Below are 6,936 nucleotides of genomic sequence, written 5' to 3' on the forward strand. Positions count from 1 at the left end.
ATAAGAGTAGAAATGCAAAGATTATCGAAAATGATTTTACATTTAAAGTGTAGAATGTTGTAACTTTACCCATCACTGCATTCATTCTTATACAACGTTTTCAAAGGTAAATAAAATATCTTTTATGTTTGACATTAGTGTTGAACAAAGTTTTCTATGTGCAGTTGGAAATGTAGATTGTTCTAGCAATGAAAAACACACTTCAATAGAATGTATAAAATCTTTGAAGTGAAATTCCCTACTTGAATACATATCAAGAGAGAATCATGCCCTACCTGTACACTTTGTGTGTATTTACATGCATGCATGTGTGTAAATATATGCATATACATGTGTATATGATTATATGCATGTGTATGTGTATGTCTGTGCAGGAAAGTATAAAGAATTATCTCTTGCAGTAGATAGCACCTTTGTATTTAGGGACGGTATATAAGAGGCTATTAGATTTATGAGAAAGATGGTTACAGAGAGAAATATACTGGAGTGCGTGCTGCAATTTCTCCTCATATGGTCCCTTCTTGTCTTTAATTCTAAGCTACTTCAAAGAACAGTTTCCACTGAAGGAAGTTAATAATATTGGTAGATTCTGAAATGCATGCATATACACCAAGTGAAATTATGTTGGAGTCATCCTTATCCTTGTGCAGTGATAGATATTGAATGACTATCAGCATTTTGATATTGATTTTAAGTGAATTATATATGTGCATATGTATATATATATACATATATATATATGAATAACTGACTATGTGAATGAATTCATATTTATAAATGCCAAAATGGAGATGAATGCATGCACGTATGTGAATATCTGTTTATGAAGGTGTGTGTAGAGTCAAGTGTTTAGTTTAGCTAAATGCTACAAAACCACAAATTCCTGTCTTCAGATATCTATAATTTTCCTAGTGTTAACCACACTTTGCATGCCATTGTCAGACATCTATTGTAGGTTGACAAATGCAATCTGCAAATGCAGTTGAAAGGACCTACACAGAAATGTTATAGAAAGTTACTTTCAAATAATAAAAGTGGTTCTCAGTTCCACTATTGATGATTAAAATAAAATACAGTAAGAAACAAAAGTGGAAGAAGAACTACCATTTGATTCACGGTTTCAACAGGTAAATCTCCCAACAAACCCAAATACCAGTAATACAAGAAAGAGCCAATGAGGAAGCGTCCATGAAGTTTTCAAATTGCAAGAAATTTCAGATAAATTACATGCTATCTTAAATAAAGAAGAATAGATTTGATAATACAGTTCTGGGTGCTTAAAAAATTGAGGACTGGAACACTGGGGGAACCTGTATCTTGTATCACCTGTATCTTGTGTCAAATTCTTAATATCATTGATAAACTGATGTATTTAGGGGACAATGTTGGTATCCTGCACTCCATAAGAAACATTAAATGAGAGTCTGCAAAGGACATTTACATAATTTCATCCTTCAACCTAAACAATCTTTAAAACAATTTGTTTTCATATATATTTAACTCAACGCAACAGAATGTGACAAAATTTGCCCTCATATCACACCCTACCATCTTAAAAATGAAACAAAACATTGAACAATGTCATCCAAGATATACTATGCTTAAAAAGCAAAATAACAAAATTGTTATGATTAGAATGCATTTGATAATATATATTAACTATTGAGCTAATTTTTCCCTTCCCATTCATAAGTATTTCTAATACGATTCATGATGTTCTGCATTGTTTACCCATCACCACCATTCCATTACTTAACCATTGTCTTTCATGCAGATGGCATCCCTGAGTAATGTGCCCACCATATATATTCCTACACTGCTCTACTCACCAAAGATTCATGCTGGACTATTATTGTTCCCATTTGCATTCATATTTCACTTCATCACTTTTGATCAAAGATGAGACTTCAGATGTTAAGAGAAATGACTCCACTTTCCGATATGACTATTCAAAATGCAATATGCTTCATTGAGCAAGGCCCCATATATATATAATATATATATATATATATATATATATGTATGTATGTATGTATATATATATATATATATATATATATATATATATATATATATATATATATACATACACATACATAGATATATATACATACATACATATATATATGTTTATATATGCGTGTACATATATATATATATATACATATGTATAATCATGACATATACAAGCTTCATTGGGGAGATGAATAATAAGAAATATTTATGAAATATTTGAGTGTACATGTAGATGTACAGATACATATGTGTGCATGCCTCTTTCTCTATATACTTACCATATACGAAGTCTAACATAAATCTTTTCTAATAATTTGGCTGAAAAATTGCCCGTTGAATTCTTCCTGAAATATGTGAATTTTGTTGTTATATTTCCTTTTCCGCATTTCTTTTTTTTCTTTTTTGTAGTTTATTTCTTTAGTAGCAATTGCTTCATTCATTCCCGTAGAGTTTCCAACTTTGTCTTCGAATGAATAATTCATTTCACACACACACACACACACACACACACACAATAGAAAAGGACATATTTCTTTACTCCCATGGACCAAGACTAGATCTTCAGACTCAAATGCATCGCCATAATTTTATATAACACTATAAGCTATATGTGTATGTAACACTATAAACGCAATGATATATCTACATATACATACATATAACATGTACACATACACTCATATATGAATATCATATTCAGACATGTTCAATGTTTGCTTAATTTAATTATGATGTGTGAACGGTAAGTCAGTTACAGTAGAATTAATATATCTTATTTCTTTTATTATATTTTTTTTACTTCAATTATTGTCAACGCTTTTTTTTTCCTTTTCTTTGATTCACTCTCTTATCTTAGTCCTCTATTTGATATTCAAATTCACAATTATTTCTATGCAACATTATTGTTATTATTATTATTATTATTATTATTATTATTATTATTATTATTATTATTGGTTTTGGTATTTTTCTATTCTGTATGTGTATATAAGACGGTAGAATAATAATAAAAATAAAAGAAAATGTTTTTTAGAGAGTTGCAAAAACACATAAAAAAAACAAAAATAATAAAAAAAAACAAAACAAACAAGCAGATATTAATAAATGAAGGTTATATAGAATGGCATGCATGCATGCATAAATATAGTTCTAAGTTTGGTCTGTGTAAGCAAATGTTGAATTATATTAAGTATGATATAATTGATGATTGTTATCGACCAGCAAACCTTAATGCAATGTAGATTCACAATAATACAGAAGAGAGAGAGAGAGAAGGAGAGGGAGAGAGAGAGGGAGAGAAAATCAACAACAAAAATAAAATTAATGTCAAGACTGGAATAAAAGACAGGACAATGTTTTAAACTCATGCTACACCCTTCAATCTACTTCCTTTTAGACTTTTCGTCTCTTCACTTAACAGCAGACACGGTTTTGTATAATATTACTACAGCTACAACTATTGCTATTGATACATCTTCATTTAATGGTCTTCTAATATGTTCGTCTTGAACAAATAAATGTTCCCTTCACCTTACCATTCATGAGTAATGTTAACCACATCAAAGTAGAACTCGGGAACTTGTTCTTGCCATTCCAAAATAACTAATTACTTAGATAGAGATGATGTATTTATATTTGACTGCATATGTGAGAGTTGATTTATTAATGCTCTACAATTATTCAGAGAATATATATTTGTAGTGTTCTGTAGCTGCTACCACCATTGCAGATTTTCTAATGCAAATGTTAGGTGTCTGAGTTTGTGAATTATGAGAAGAGAAATCTGACAAGTTGATGGTAGCAGGGTTAATGTTACTGTGTGAACAGGTATACGTGTGGTTGTGTATGTGTGTGATTGAGTGTGTGTGTGTGTGTGTGTGTGTGTGTGTGTGTGTGTTCGTACATGCGCTTGTGTGCGTGTGTTAATGTGTATCCTTCGTAGAAAGCTGAGCTAGCAGTAATGGCGTTATTAGACACAGTGAATGTTAAAGCAGAATGGTATGCTGTTAATCTTGCCATTCTCATTGTTTGCCATTGGTATCGTCTGCCAGTTAATAGTCAAAAATGTCCAAGAGAACATCTACAAGAAGCAGTGGATCTTTTGGCTTGGGAAACGAATTGAGGTAAATGTCAGAGTTTCTTGTTTGCAGACAGGGCACCTTCTTATGTCTAGTTCACCTAGTTTGACACGTTGGAGAGAGAAGTAGCGGCAAGAAGGTGCACAGTAGTTGGTATTAAGCAGCAAAATCCGCATTCTTTTATTCCATCTCTAGCAAGTGGCTGTGTGGGAAGTAGCTTGCTTACCAACCACATGGTTCCGGGTTCAGTCCCACTGTATCATCATCATTTTTAGTCAGTTTGCCATGCTAGCATAGGATGGACTGTGTAACAGGAGCTGGCAAACCGGAGGGCTGCACAAGACTCCACTTTTGTCTATTTTGCTATGTTTTCTATGGCTGGATGCTCTTCCTGACACCAACCACTTTACAGAATATACTAGATGCTTTTTATTATATATATATATATATATATATATATATATATATATATAGATAGATAGATAGATATGTGGTGGGGAGAGTGCACACTTACAAACACACGTGCACAAACACACACAATAATATATACAAATATATACATATACATCAGTGTACACACACATATAGAAAGTAAGCCAGATCTCTTTTAAACAACAAGAAAATAGCCCATGGGAAAAGTAAAGTAGGACATACAAAATATCTAAGGTGAGGTTAAAAGATAGATTTCTTTTTTAATTATCATAGCAATAATTCATCTCAGAAATTTAGATACAGAACACAATAATGAATCTACATATCTTAACGAGAAATATAATTGTGCTTAATTTGTAGCTAAGATATATGACTAATTGAAAGAAAGAAATTACACCAGTTCCACTATCATTTCTGAATTGTAATTTATTTTAATTATATATGAAATAGCTTATTAACCATTCGGAATTTTAAATGTTTAGTAATTGATAAAAATTATATAAATGTGAACTAAAATGACAGACTGCTTATGGACAGAAAATGATAATTGAATTAATGCTGCAACTACTTGTTCTAGTGGAATTACCGTCACCACTACTGCAATTACTGTGAAGTACTATTATCTGGTAGTACAGCGTTGTAATACTCTCTGTACTGGAACATCGTCGGTTACAATGATAAATGTTCCAGTTGATCCGGTCAGTGGAACAACAAGCTTGAGAAATTAATGCACAAGTGACTGAGCACACCACAAACATTTGTGTTCTTAATGTTGCTCCAGTCCACTCAGCTGGCAAAAATGAGTAACGCTGCGATGGACTGGTGACCCGTCCAGCTGGGGAACACATACCCCACAGAAACCAGGAAACCAGGCCCATGAGCCTGGCTAGGCTTTAAAAGGGCGCATTTATTTATTCTTATTTTATTTAAGGAGAGAAGCACCGTTTGCTCTTGTTGCTTGCTTATATGTTGCACCCTCATATATTGAAACCGTAAGTTGCAGTCCACTCTTGATCTGGTGGTGGAATGCTATGATATGGTCCAACATGCAATACACATATAGTTACTCTGGCTGAGAGAAGGCTACTAACTCGAGCACAGCGACTCATTCCACCAAGGAAGGAAAACTGACATTCTTGCAATGTTTCCTAACCAAGCACATGGTCTGAGTGAGTGCTATAAGGCAAAAAATAGTAGCTAGTCAGTTCTGCCTCAGTGGTGTTAGGAAGTGCAATGCATCATTATTTCCTAGGAAATAAAATGTAGTCAGTTTCTTCATAAATTATATGGGACCCTGATGCTGTACCTTGTCACACTTGACCAAATGGAGCATCCAGGACATAAAAGCTGGAGAGAGAGAGAAAGCCATACCACCTTGTACACATTTTCAGTTGAACAGACTGTGAAATGAAGTGCATTGCTCAAAAACACAAGTTAGCATCCCATCCAGGACTTGAACCCATGACCTTATGACTGTGAGCTCAACACCCCCTAACCACTTGGCCATGTGCCTTCTTTATACAAAATCTCAAATTAGCAAAGTAAAAGGTGTCCTGCTTCAAGATTATTTTAATCTAGTCACTGCTTATCCGAGAAGCGTATGCGTGTCTGTGTACATATGTACACATTTCAGTAAACATATATCGACAAATAATTTCTTTTCTTTAACTCTTCTACGAGCCTTTATCATGTTGATAAAAATGTTTACATAGATTTTCATTGAAAAGAGACAAATGTAAAGGAATAACCTCCAGGCAATGGAACAACATGAATGATGCCTGACTATTTGTCTTATACCATTTTAACTAAGAATAAGTTTGTTGATTCTATTTCTCAGATTTTTCTCACTGTTAAAATATGTATGGCAACAGAGGAATCCTGTAAAAGAAACTCTCACCAAGTAAATATGATGAAAAGAAAAATAAGAAAGCATTGCCATTATTTGACAAATATTGAAACGCATTTATTTATTCAGTTCAAGATTCTTCATTTTGCTTGTTTCTCTTCGGGCAAAACTATATCCAAAACAAATATTGTTTTTTGTTTTTTATATATGTTAGTTTGATTTTTTTTTTCTTTTTTATCCTTTCTGCAGCTTTCACATAAGATAGTATTTTAATGCAGGAAATACGGAATTCCTAAAAGACTATAGCATGAATTTTAATTTTATTTTTAATATCCTGTTTAGCAAAATTACTGGTGGATCAATGGTAAGATCATTCCGATTGAATTCATATAAGTTTACTATTGTTATCTGATGAAATTTATTATTATTATTATTATTATTATTATTATTTGCTGATGGTGCTCCTACATATTTTTTTCTCTTATGTAATTTTGATTTTCTAATATATTCTGTTAATAGTTATAGTTGATTGCAGATTCTGCCAATGTAAGGCATTTTACATGC

Source organism: Octopus bimaculoides, chromosome 18 (genome assembly GCF_001194135.2).
Source record: "Octopus bimaculoides isolate UCB-OBI-ISO-001 chromosome 18, ASM119413v2, whole genome shotgun sequence".
In the NCBI taxonomy this organism is placed as follows: Eukaryota; Metazoa; Mollusca; class Cephalopoda; order Octopoda; family Octopodidae; genus Octopus; species Octopus bimaculoides.